We start from the raw sequence: 13923 nt of genomic DNA, 5'->3' as shown, positions 1-13923 counted from the left end.
ACTGGTATAGTTAGTGCTGTTAGCAATTTTGCATAAATATTAGAATAGCTACATTGAATGTCTGTTTAATGAACTCATCATAGGCTGGCAAGTACTTTGGAAAATGAGATGAAAACATATTTTCTTTAAAATGTTGAAGATGAGAGAAGAAATAAATATAAATTTTAAGAGGAACATAGCATGTTAGACTACAGAGGTTCTCAAATTATATAACAAGACACAGTCAAGAATGAGACTTAAGGAATGAGATGGGGGTGAGATTTAGGCTGCAAGATTTGCATCAAAGCCACAGCACATCCCTGTTTGATCAATACAGCAGTCTTAAAAAAATTTGGATTTACCACTGAGAATGTGTGGATAGGCGTACCTATCAGCTATGTCTAAGTAGAAAAATAAAAGTTGAGATATATAAGAATATTGGCGAGCACTGAGATCAAACTCAGGAGATGTGGGCTTGAGTCCAGATTCTTCTACTAAACAGCTGGACAACCACATAACCACTTAATCTCTCTCGTATTATAATTACATGGGAGGTCGACTTTATTTGATCCAACTCTAAAATAAATGTACTGTTTATCTGGTCAAAATATATGAGGTTTAACATCTACCACAAGCTAGTCACTGAATAAAAGCTGCACACACAAAAGGGCATACTTTGATAAATAAGATATAAAATAGGATCCTTTTGGAACTTACAATCTATTAGCAAATGAAAGTTAAATAATTACAAAAATCATTAATCAAAATAATGGTAAGGATATGAAAAAGAAAAGGTATACTTTGAGATTGTATAATAGGCGATCAAGGAAGGACCCTGTGCAGCTGAGATCTAAAGGATGAATGAGAGGAGAGATCATCCAGGTGAGAGCAGTAGATGTGGAAATGCTGAGTCCAGGAAGAAGCAGACATGCTAAAGGAACTGAAGAAAGCCAGAAGGGCTGGACTTTGAAGAAAAAGGTGGACAGTGGAACAAGAAGGGCAGGTAGCAGTACCATCGTGTAAGACCTTGTGGGCTATGTTAATGATTTGGAGATTTATTCTAAAAGCAATGGGGCACCATTACAGGATTATAATAGGATGAGGTTTACATTTTGCATGATTATTCTTTATGGAGTATGTTTATATGGGGAATGGATTAGAGGGAGGTGAATGAAATCAGTTAGGAGGCAAACATACAGGTAAAATATGATGGTGGCCGAAGGGATGGAGATGGATATAATAAAATAACTTGAAAGATATTTAAGTAATAAAAATCAGTGGGATTCGGTGGTTGATTATACGAGGAAAGTGAGGTAGAAGGTCTCCATCCAGGATCACTTATTGGTACGGGCTTGCGTGGGTGGTGTTGCTATTTCCTGAGATAGGAGAAGAGGAAATTCACTAGCTCAGTTTTGCATGTGGTGCATTTGAAGAGTCTGGGGGACATCCAAGTGCAGACATTGAGTGAGTTCTTGGATGCATGGGTTCTCTTGAATTCATGCTGATCAGCATATTTCATCCCCCTACCACTCTATGCAAGTTTGCTAAATCTAAGGGTGATCCTCAGGCTTCTTCTTGCTAGACTTATAGGCAACATTTGATACAGTTTATCAGTTCCTTCCTCTTAATTCATTTTCTTCACTTGGCTTCTAGGTTTCTCTGTCCTGGTTTTCCTCCTACTTCAGAACATATTACTATAATCCCTACTTCTTACCACTGAAGTCCTCCAGGGATCAATCTTTGTATATCTTCTCTTTTCCATCTATAGTTACTGTTTGGCTTTAATTAGCATAATCTCATGGCTCAGCTCTGTGCTAACAATTGCATATTTACATCTCCAGGTTGGATCTCTCTCCTAACCTCCAGGTCATACGTCCCTCTACTTACACTACACCTCCATTTGGTTAACTCATAGGCAAATGTAACTTAGTTTGTACAAATCAGAGATTTTTATGTTGCCTCCCACCATCCTGTACTTCCTACCACTTTCCCCAATTCCGTCAATGACAACATCAGCCTTACAGTTTGCTCAGGTGAAAAACCTCATCACATTTTCTCATTCCCCATATCAAATCTGTCAGCACATCCTGTTGGCTCTAGCTTTAAGACACACCCTGAATCTGTCCACCTCTCATCACTTCCACCGCCCCTACTCTAGATGAAACTATCCTCATTTCTCACCTAAATTATTGCATTAATCCCCTACCTGGTCTTCTCTTGCTTCCACCTTCCTCTTCTCCCTGCAGTTTATTCTTAACACATCCAGAAAGTTTTTGCTGAAACATGTCAGACCATCTCACTGCTGGGCTCAAAAGCCTCTCTTACGTCTTCATCTTACACAAAGTCAGTCATCGCCATGACCTCTAAAGCTCTCCCTGATGTAATCTCATCTCTTAACTGTTCTCCCCTTCACTCACTGTGCTCCAGCCCCACTGGAAATTCTTCCAATTCTAGTCATCCTCCATGTCATGGCCTTTGTTAGAATGCCGTTCCTGGAATGCTGCAGCCTAGAAGGTTCTTCCCCTAGATATCCACTTAGCTCACATTCTGAGCACATTCGGTCTTCACATAAATTTCACCTTTTTAATGAAGTCTCTGTAAGTTCCACCGTTATACTTCATACTCATACTCCCTACACTCTTCCCTGTTTTATTTCCCTTTGCAGTATTACCTCATAACATGCAAATATATAGTATGTACTTATTTTCTTTATTGTCTATTCCCACAAAAACATTAGCTCCACGAGGACAGGAATATTTATCTGGTTTTTTTCCACTGCTATAATTTCTGAATTAGTATATAGATCTAGAACTCAAAAGAGAGGTGTAGATGTAAAGTAACAATGTGGGAAACTTCAGTATATGGTTGGTACTTGAAACCATGCAAGTGGATGAGATTACTCAAGAGATTAAAGAATGTGAAAAAAAAGCATGCCTACCTTACTTTAAACATTTGAAATCCAAAGACAGAAGGTTGAGCCAGCCAGGAAGCTGAGAAAGAGTGGCCAGGGAGGTGAGAGGAAAAAGAGGGTGGTGTTATGTATGTGAGGGGATAGAAGAAATGTTTCAAACTAGGAAGGGCCAACTGCATTAAATGCTGCTAAGAGATTAAGAAAGATGAGGATTGACGGGGCTTCCCTGGTGGCACAGTGGTTGAGAATCTGCCTGCCAATGCAGGGGACACGGGTTCGAGTCCCGGTCTGGGAAGATCCCACATGCCGTGGAGCAACTAAACCCGTGAGCCACAACTACTGAGCCTGCGCGTCTGGAGCCTGTGCTCCGCAACAAGAGAGGCCGCGACAGTGAGAGGCCCGTGCACCGCGATGAAGAGTGGCCCCCGCTCGCCGCTACTAGAGAAAGCCCTCGCACAGAAACGAAGACCCAACACAGCCAAAAATAAATAAATAAATTAAAAAAAAAAAAAAGAAAGATGAGGATTGAAATGGTATTTTAACATAGAGGTCATTTCTGGCCTTAGGATACTTTCAGTGGACTGACGGAGGAACACACCTGAAACCGAGTCCCCCTGAAACCAAGTTCCTCTACCGAGTTTACGATTAACTTTTCTATCCAAAACTGTAATCCCTTTCTTGTCCCACCCCTGTTCCCCTCAGGATTGAGGAGCAGCAAAGAAAAGGGCGGACTGAAACCAAGCAGGACCCGGCGAAGCCTTCCCAGGTACAAAAGCCTCTCTGTGTCCTCCGTTGCCTGTTTGCAGAAAAAAGGCTTTAGTCTCCTAGGCCTTCCCAAGTTGCAAAGAGCAGATGCAAGCAGTTGATGATTAAAAAAAAAATGTACCAAAATGTTCATTGCAGCTCTATTTACAATAGCCAGGACATGGAAGCAACCTAAGTGTCCATCGACAGATGAATGGATGAAGAAGATGTGGCACATGTATACAATGGAATATTACTCAGCCATAAAAAGGAACGAAATTGAGTTATTTGTGGTGAGGTGGATGGACCTAGAATCTGTCATACAGAGTGAAGTAAGTCAGAAAGAGAAAAACAAATACCGTACGCTAACACATGTATATGGAATCTAAAAAAAATGGTTCTGAAGAACCTAGGGGCAGGACAGGAATAAAGACGCAGACGTAGAGAATGGACTTGAGGATGTGGGGATTGGGAAGGGTAAGCTGGGACGAAGTGAGAGAGTGGCATGGGCATATATACACTACCAAACGTAAAATAGATAGCTAGCGGGAAGCAGCCGCATAGCACAGGGAGATCAGCTCGGTGCTTTGTGACCACCTAGAGGGGTGGGATAGGGAGGGTGGGAGGGAGGGAGATGCAAGAGGGAAGAGATATGGGAACATATGTATATGTATAACTGATTCACTCTGTTATAAAGCAGAAACTAACACACCATTGTAAAGCAATTATACTCTGATAAAGATGTAAAAAAAAAAAACAATAGAGTCACAGGACTCCTAGTTCCTCCTGAAGGAACATACATAACAATGTGATGCATATCTTTGAGTTGTTCTGCAGAAACTAAGACCCCTGCCGGTGGAGGATGGTGACTACATGGTGACTCCATGCTGCCCACAAGCATGTAGACGCCGGACTGGTTGGAACTAGAAAGTTGATGACTGAGATTCTCAAAACATCACCTTGTTACCTCACCACCAACCAATCAGAAGAAGGTCCATGAGTTGATGAGGCATATGACGCTATTCCTCTAACAGTGTGTTTAAAAACCCTTGCCTAAAAGCCATCAGGGAGTTTGGGTCTTTTGAGCATTGCTTGGCACCCTGCAATAAACACGTACGTTCCTTCACCACAACCCAGTGTCAGTAGACTGGCTTTGGGGCATGTTGGCCGAGTGGACCCAAGTTCGGTTGGTAACACAGCCAGGCTGCAGTGGGGGGAAAAACAGAGGGAGGAATGTGGATGACTCTTTCTAAAGGAGTGGCCATGAATGAGAGGAGAGAGATTTCGCAGTACCTGGAGGAGTATGTATGGTTGAAGTAGAATAGTTCTAGGATGAGGAAGACATGAGTATGTATAAATGCTGATGATAAAATCATGTGAGTCAATTTAAAGATACTTTGTATCACAAAGAAAACCTTTTTTGGAAGTTCCAATACAGAAGGACATGACTGGCTAAGCTAAAATGCGGCCAAGAAAAAAATACCAGGTCCTGAAATAGTTGTCACATTTAGTACGAGCCAGTAGAACATTACTGCAGGCAGAACGATAGCATCGTATAAAGGTAGGAAAAGGGTATGCAGACTTTGTGATGTGACTGAGTCATGAGTAGAATGGTAATTACGGAACTGGGTCCAATTCTGAAGCCCACAACAGAGAAAAGTATGGAAAACACACCTGGGAGGTTAGAAGCGGGGGCACAGAGATGTTTAAACACTGGAGAAACAGGAATGTTTTAAATATTTGAGACAGTTTTTTTATTCATAGGCCATGGGCACTCACCTGATCTGTGCCAGAAAAGGAAAGTTTGAAGGGAGATTAAGTAACAGACTTCAAAGAATGTCTAAATGTACTTTTCCTACTCAAAAAGTAATTTAGACAGTAACTGGAACTTGGGTTAGGCAGTTGAAAGATGGTTTTAAGTATATCAGCAGTGGTGGAACGCCACCTACTCTTGATTTTTAAAAGGAGTATGCAGTTAACCTTAAGATTGCTTCTGAGAGAGAGAAAGAGCTTTTCGTGAAGATAGTGGAGGAGAATGAATGACCTCTCAAAGGCCTTTCAGATCACAATCTTAGAATCTACAATTTAAGTGCAAACTGCTACAATTTCCTTTTGGAATTTTCTTTCTTTGAGGGTTAAGTTATATTCAATTTCAAAATGATTAAGTGAAATTTTGGAAAATATTAGGAATATATGGAGAAGCCTTACTTTTGTGAGCTGTGGGGTACCTATTCTCATCAATATGTTTAAACAGTTCTAATTTCTCCTTGATAAGAGCTTGAGAAGAAATTCAACATTATGGTATATTCTATAGTGAATTCCAGCAAAGGTCCTTTTTTAGAAGGAGTTAAATAATATAAGAAGGCTAAGGTAATTTTACTGTAATAAACCCTTTACTTCTGTTAAAATGCAGGGTATGGGTAATTGAAAAATCTCCAATGATCAGAATACTTTATTCAACCACTGATGTTATCCTCCTCCTACACACACACACACACACACACACACACACACACACACACACACACTCTGAAACTTCCAGGAATGCTTCCAATAAGCATTAGAAATGATGGATTGGAGCTTCTCTTCCTTTGCCAGTTCAGACCCCAAAGCTCAGCCCTAAACGGAGATGGTAACGAAGTAATAAAACTGCCAAAAGGGGCCTCCCTGGTGGCGCAGTGGTTAAGAGTCCGCCTGCCGATGCAGGGGATACAGGTTCGTGCCCCGGTCTGGGAGGATCCCATATGCCGCGGAGCGGCTGGGCCCGTGAGCCATGGCCGCTGGGCCTGCGCATCCGGAGCCTGTGCTTCGCAACGGGAGAGGCCACAACAGTGAGAGGCCCACATACCGCAAAAAGAAAAAAAAAAAAAAAAAAACTGCCAAAAGGTTAAGAGAGGAAGAACAAAGGGAACTTCATCATCACAAAATGGATATTAACATCTAAATACTCTAGTTTTCACAGTCTATCACTTTCTTGGATATTAACAATGACACCACTGTTACATCCTCCCAGTGAACCAGGGAACATTGTTGAAGAACCTGGCCTGAGACCAAAGACTCCCATGGCCTACATCCAAAGACTTCCTTCTGATCAATGTGACCAATACTGGGGCCTCCCCAGCCAGGGTTTACTGCTGTCAATTTCCTTTGTATAGTGTACCATATCTCGTTATATTTCAAGCACCCTCACCTCATTGATGTATACAAATATGAGTTAGTTAATTAATTAATTAGTTAGTTCATTGCTGCCAAGAGCTGGAGGCTCTCTGTAGTTCCTCAGGGCTTTGAACTCTCTTGGGGAGGGTCAAAAATTCATTTCTTATCCTGTTGTCATAATTGATTAGGGGACCTCACTTTCTGATATAAAATCTTACGCCTAGTGTCCTAGACTTTCAGGAAGTTTTAAGGTTTAGAGGTTTTAATTATAAAACCAATGATGGTATAGCCTTGTTCTAGGTGTTTTCAGTAAAGTAGTCAGCTGTTAATGAGACAGAGAAAGACTTGGCTGAAACTGATATGCCTTATTCGAAGGGTTCAGCTGAAGCAGAATAAACAGTTGGAAACCTAGCCAAAACAGGAAGGGGTAAGGGTGACACTCCTCCTCGTGTTTCTGAGAAGGGTGGGGACCCAAAGGAGGAGTAAGAATGTGAGAACTAATTGACAGCTTCCTTCCTTCTTCTCTCATGACCATGACAGATAAACGAAGGTCATTTTCACAATAAATGAATTGTTTTCTCACAATTTAAATCAAACAAATAAATAGTATGCCAAGATTATATTTAAGCTCCAATTAACCTCATGTTTTTCTCAAATTGCCTAGATATTTAAAGTATTACTGAAATAGCCTTGGGATGCTTTATTCAACTCTAGAGAGGCAAGTGAAGTTTGACTAATAAATGTATAAATAATGTTATATGTGTTTGGTATTTAAGTATAGCCTTCAAAAATTCAGATGGAGATAAATAAATCACTGCTTGAGATGTAGTGTTCCGATTAACAGCATATGCTTTGGCATCACAGAGATGAATCTTTGAATACCCACTCTGCCACTTACTAGCTTTGTAACTTTGGACACATTTTTACTCTTTCTGTCCCTTGGTCTTCTCATCTACAAAATGGGAATCACAACAAAACTCATTTAAAAGGTAAAACCATGGCAGTAATTCTAAGACCTTTTGTATTAATTTAGGTTCACCCAGAAGTAGGCTCTAAGACAAGGATTTAATTACAAGTAGTTTAATTGGTAGATGATACCAGAAAGCTGTGGTGGAAGAGTAAGGAGATGAATAGGAATGGGAAGGAAGTCTCTGCAGGGCATGCTAATAAACAGGTTATCACTGTGGTCAACTGTGGTTCAACGCCCTGGAGACGTCTGGTGTGAACCATGCCCTGGAGTTGTCCTACCCAAGGAATAAAGAGGGCACAGTATTTATGCATCAACTTCTATCCATCAGTGGGTGAGTACTGTTCTAGGGGTGCCTCCTTCCCAGCACTTCCAACCTGCTCTGCAAGTGGGTGAGCTGCTCCTATGGCAAGAGAAAGTGCCTGGGCAGAGTCCCAGGTGCTTGCATTTAGAAGCCTCAGGGTTTACAAGAAGGACTAGTGCTGAGGGGATATGGGTAGGCCATGAAGGGCCAAATTTTTTCCCACCTGCCCCCTTCTGGTTTCTGTAAATAAAGTGGTATTGGAACCCAGCCATGCCTGTTTATTTACATATTGTCTATGGTTTGGCTGTATACACTGACAAAGTTGATCCCATGACCCACAAAGCTGAAAATATTTACTATCTGGCTCTTTACAAAAAGAGTGTGTTGATTCCTTATCTAGTTGGCAGCACAGCTGAGATTAGAATTTAGGCTTCTTGACCTCCAGTGCAGCATTTTCCTAATTACACTTGAGACTTGCTCTCTCCAAAATTAATTACAGGAAGAGATGGTTTTACCAGTGTTTAATCAATTAGAAACCTCTATTAACTGGCACTTCTATGTGTCTATTTATACAATGGTCATTCATTTCACAGTTATTACACTGGGAAATCTGAAGAACTCCAATATCCCGATTTGGAGTCTTCACATGAAGCATGTTCTATATGCAATTTCTTTCGGAAATGCTAAATCGGGTATTGTGGTATGTGAATGTTCCCAGACCCAGCAGCTTGTGGATAAGAAAGGATTCACATTGACATTTACAACCAGATTTGTTGGCTCTTTGCCTCCATCTGCCAAGCAGGCCTTCAGTCTGATTCAAAGTCCTGCCTACCTAAACGTTTATGAGAGTCTCCAGGGGAGCTTTGTATAAGCATGGCTATTCTCCCCACAGGTCTCTAAGCTGCTCTCCTAGGCAAATACTGCCTAGGCCTGCTGTACATCTACTTGAACTCCCAAGCTACAAGGTCCTGGGGCAGGTGGTCCTGAAATAACATGGAGGTCCCTTTGGCATCCACAGCACTGGCTCTCACTCAGGTTCCACACTAGGTTGCTGGCAGGAAGCAGGGATGAACTCCTTCCCCACTCACCATAGGCCTATGGCAGTAGTTCTTAAAGTGCAGTCCCAGGACCAGCAGCATCAGCACCACCTGGGGACCTTTTATAGATGCAAATTCTCAAGTGTCACCCCAGATCTACTGAATTAGGAACTTTGGAAATGAAGCCCCACAATCTGTGCTTTAATAAAAAATGGGTGATTTTGATGATGGTAAAGTTTGAGAGTCACTGACATAGGACACTGCATATAGAACAACACTTTGATCTCTGCTTTTCCCCTTTTTCTTCAATGTAGTGGTTTGGGTGTTAAGATGGCCACAATAAAGCCTCCCATCCCTGTATGCCCATCCCTTTGTGGTGACATTGCAGCTCCTCCCTTCAAAAGGGGAGATCTATTTCTCTGCCCCTTGAATGTGGGCTGCACTGAAAACTTGCCTCGACCAATAGAATGTAGCAGAAGTGATGTATGAATTACAGAGTCTAGGCGTCAAGACATCTTGTAGCTTTCACCCTCATCCTCTTGAAACAATGCCCTGAGAATGCCATATAATGAAGCCCAGTCCAGCCTATTGGAGGATGATAGGCCTTGTGAAGTACCAAGGTTCTCCAGCCAACAGCCAGCTGTCAGATATTTGAGAGAATCCATCTAGCTCCTGTTGAGTTGCCAGATAACTGCATGTACATGAATGACCCCTAGCAAAACCTTCAGAATACCTATTAAGTTAATCACAGCCCAACTGCAGACCCACAAAATCATAAGCAAGTAATAACACTTGTTTTAAGCAATTACATTTGGGGTGTTTTTATGCAGAGATAGAAAACTGATACACTTAGGTATCTAAGCAACAACTACAAAAAGTTTTTTTCCAGCATGCCTATTTGTCCTGCTAATTGAAATAATTTATACAACTCAGGCAGAACCACCTCATCACATGACATAATGTAAGTAAGCAGTCATAAAGGAGCTTGGTTTAGTATTTTTAAAAAGGCCCCTTGGGCCTCAGTTTCCACACATACAGAAGAAATATATTCAACTAGATACTTTCAATGATTATTCTAGGTTCAGAGTTCTATGGTTCTAAGAAATTCAAATAGAATAAACTGATTTTTTTCTACTCCTTAAGTGAAAAAGACAGAGAAACATATTTCACTTTTACTCCCCATACATCTAAGACTGAGTTAAATAACATTAACTGTTGGCTAGTTGCCTTCATATCTAGAATTTCTGTTAGCTTCTTGGACAGAGAGATAGTACAAGGCACAGCAAAACAAAACAAAACACAGGCTTTGGAGCCTGACACACTTGGATTATAATCCTGGCTCTGTTTCCTCCCAGCTGTGTAGCCTTCATCTAACTATTTTCCCTCCAAGCCTTGAGATCCTTACCTTAAAAATACTGTGTATAACCATATATACTTGGCAATTATTTTGAGGATAAAGACGTGTATGTAAAAGCAGCTCGCACAACAGTAGGAGTGCAACGGAAAAAACTTACTACAATGAATGATAAGTTATATTGTATTACAATATAGTGTATGAAATAATCATCATATATCAGAGCTGTATTACAAATTATATTTTCCCTTTTTATATGTATTTATTTCAGATTATACTCCTGACTTCCAGAAAGTTAAACATTCTTAATTCAATTCTGATGTTTAAACCACCATGTTAAAGAAAAAAAGAATGCTTGATTTTATAAGCAGCTTTTGGCAGGAAAGAGCGCTTTGTGGGAAAGAGTTCTCTGCAGGAGGTGCCTTGTGTCTTGTCACTAACTTTAAACCAGGCACCGTCATGCTCTACTCACCTCTGGCCCTAGCACACCTTCCAAATCTTTTGATCACACACTACCTTGCCTAACCTGTTTGTTCTCTCCATAGATTAAAGAAGTAGAAATGAAGAATAAGTAATTAACAGATGACCAGATCTCTTCCCTAGCTTCCCTTTCAGCAATCTCATGAACAAACTGTGTGAACAAGATAACATCTAAAGAAAGATCACAAGAAGTCGACAAGCCTGAATGCAGTGGAGGATGGCAATGATTCTGACCCCCATCCCAATTATTAACTGAGATTACTTCCCCTTTTCCCTTTAAAACTTTCACGGCCAAGCAGAATCTTCGGAGTTGCTTTTTGGGGACATGAGTCCACCTTCTCCCCAGATTACTGGCTTTCTGATTAAAAGCAACTTTCCTTTCCACCAACAACTGCCTTTCAGGTATTGATTTTCAAGTGGCGAGCAGCCGGACCTGAATTTAGTAACATTTTGGTGCCCAGCTCTGGACCTGACTCACTTGTATTTAACATTTGTGCATTTAACATTTTTACTTTATGCCCAGCTCTGTGTCAGTTTGCTATAAGGAATGAAAGGCCTTGCTTTTGAGAAAGTTCCTCTTTCCCTCAGTTCTCCTCCAGCTCTGGCCCCAACTCCACCAGCTATCACCAGTGGCTTGGAGCTGAGGGCATTCTCAGACTCTCCCTACTGGTGGCAATGTGGAGGAAGTGGGGGAAGGGAAGGAGTAGTAAGGCAGATGAGACTCTCAGACGGGGAGAAGGAAGTAGGGGAGGAGAGATGAAAGATGTAGTTTTCCTCTGCTTTGGCCATGTGTCCCCTCTCCCTCTGCTCTGGCCTCACTGGTCTCCTTGTTATTCCCGCATCTTCCTCCACTTCAAGGCCTTTGCTCTGGTTGTTCTCTCTCTGCCTGGAACAGTCTCCCCTTGATATATACATCCAGGCTTACTTCCTGACTCCCATCAACTTTCTCATGTTCTTAAGCATTCTCTTAATAGAAAAGCTTCACTGACCCAACTACAGACAATCGTGTCTTCATTCCCACTCACTTTTCCTCTTACCCTGCTTTCTTATTCTCCATAACTGTGCTTCTCAAACTTCAGTGTGCAAACGAATCACCTAGGGATCTTATTAAAATGCAGATTCTGATGCACTGGGTCTGAGGTGAGGCCTGAGATTCTGCATTTCTAGTAAGTGTCCATTTGATATCAATCTGTGGACTATATAACTCTGAACAATATCGAGATAGTATCTGTTTTCTTCTTTATTAGCTCATCATCTTTCTCTTCCAATCAGAGTACAGTTGACCCTTGATCAACACTGAGGTTAGCGCTGCCGACTTACTGCAGTCAAAAATCCATGGATAACTTACAGTCTGCTCTCTGTATCCATGTCCACATGCACAGATTCAACCAACTGTGGATCATGTAGTGCTGTAGGACTTACTATTGAAAAAATTCTGCACATAAGTGGACCCACACAGTTCAAACCCATGTCGTTCAAGGGTCAACTATATGTGTTTCATAAAGGGAGGGACCTTAACTTATTCTATGCTGCATCCTCAGCACCTAGTATGATGTTCAATACATAGAAGTTACTCAATAAATATTTATTAAATGGACAGATTAAATATGTTTCTGGAAACCGAAACTGGAACTTTGAATCTATTCTGCATTAGAAATATTATTGTCACATCTAGGTACTTTACAGGTTAAACAGATTTCTGTGCCCTGCCTTTGGAACCTTCCAAGCACGTGATAGTAGCTTAAATAGGGGCATAAACCCATAATTATGTTCAGAGTTCAACAAACTTACAAACAAATCATCGGAACCCAATCTTGTTACAGAGTTAGAGAGTCTGAGGCTGAACATACAGGAGAAAGCTAGAGAACGAATACCAATAAATGATTATATAGGGACAAACTATGCATATGTGCTGAGGGAACCAAAAATTACAGGTTGTAAAAAGAAATAAACCTGATATAATTAGTTGAATATAAACCCTGATATAGCAATTGTGGTGTCCCAGATTGACCAAAAAAAAAAAAGGAAGCAAAAAACAGTAACAGAAAAAAACAACCAAGGATGTTTTTTTACTTCTGCTTAATTATAGAATTGGTACAGCAGAGAAGTTTTCTGGCTCCTTGTCCATGAGATTCAAAGCCAGCCTTAACATTGCCATGAGATTTTATGCATACCTTCTACTAACAAATGAATAGAAAGTGAAATGACATAGACTGAAAATATGCAATAAAAACAAAAGTTAAGACTATAGCTAAATGAAGAAACATTCCTCTCCCAAGTCTAATTGTGGTAGCCACGGTCCATTTTTCTTTTTCTTAAACTAAAAATGGAAGAGCTCTTAAGATTTCTTTTAAATGGGACAAGGGGGAAGTGCTAGGAGGACTGTGTGTGTTTCTGTGGTTTCAGGAATTTGTGTAGGCATATTTGAAGAAGATTATCTAAAGGATATAGGATTTGTTGAGATGGAATCCTCACATATTTAGTCTTGGAGGCTACTCTGGAGCTCTACCCTGATTCCTTCTTCAGGGACAACACACCCATCCCTGCTACTGGGAGTACTGGTTGTTGATGGTATTCTTTACTTGGAATTGCCTTTGGCCCCAGAAGCATCTTCTAAGATCTCCCTTTCCTCCCAGCGGGCAGCCCCTGGGCAATGACTGCCTAGTTCAGGAATACAAAGGCCAGGCCCTCTCCTGCAATTCAGGACAGCTCTGCAGAGCAGCCCAGCTCTAAGGCCCCTGTGGAATTGGCTGAGGCCTCTGCTGCAGTCAAATCACCCTTCAGCCTCTTCTGCTGTCGCTGCCATGGACCTTTCTTCATTGTAGGTGCATCTCTGGAGAACACACCCCAATATACTTTTGTCATTCCATACTCTGAATCAGTCTATTTCTAAGGAACCTACTCTAAGACATTTTGCAGAGTAAATAATACACGTTTATTCCTATTTTCAGAATTACAACACATTTTCCCTTTTACCCAGGGATCATCTCA

The 13923-nt window shown here is 41.1% G+C and overlaps 1 protein-coding gene across 1 annotated transcript in view; it reads right to left on the bottom strand.

Annotated features, from left to right (window-relative positions):
* The window catches only part of DMD (dystrophin), a 1698782-nt gene that overhangs the window by 709269 nt on the left and 975590 nt on the right, over nt 1-13923 (bottom strand). The gene's annotated exons all lie outside the window — the stretch shown is intronic.

Source organism: Mesoplodon densirostris, chromosome X, assembly GCF_025265405.1.
Source record: "Mesoplodon densirostris isolate mMesDen1 chromosome X, mMesDen1 primary haplotype, whole genome shotgun sequence".
Taxonomy (NCBI): domain Eukaryota; kingdom Metazoa; phylum Chordata; class Mammalia; order Artiodactyla; family Ziphiidae; genus Mesoplodon; species Mesoplodon densirostris.
Note: the sequence above shows the minus strand (reverse complement) of the source record. Positions and strands in the feature narration are given on the sequence as shown.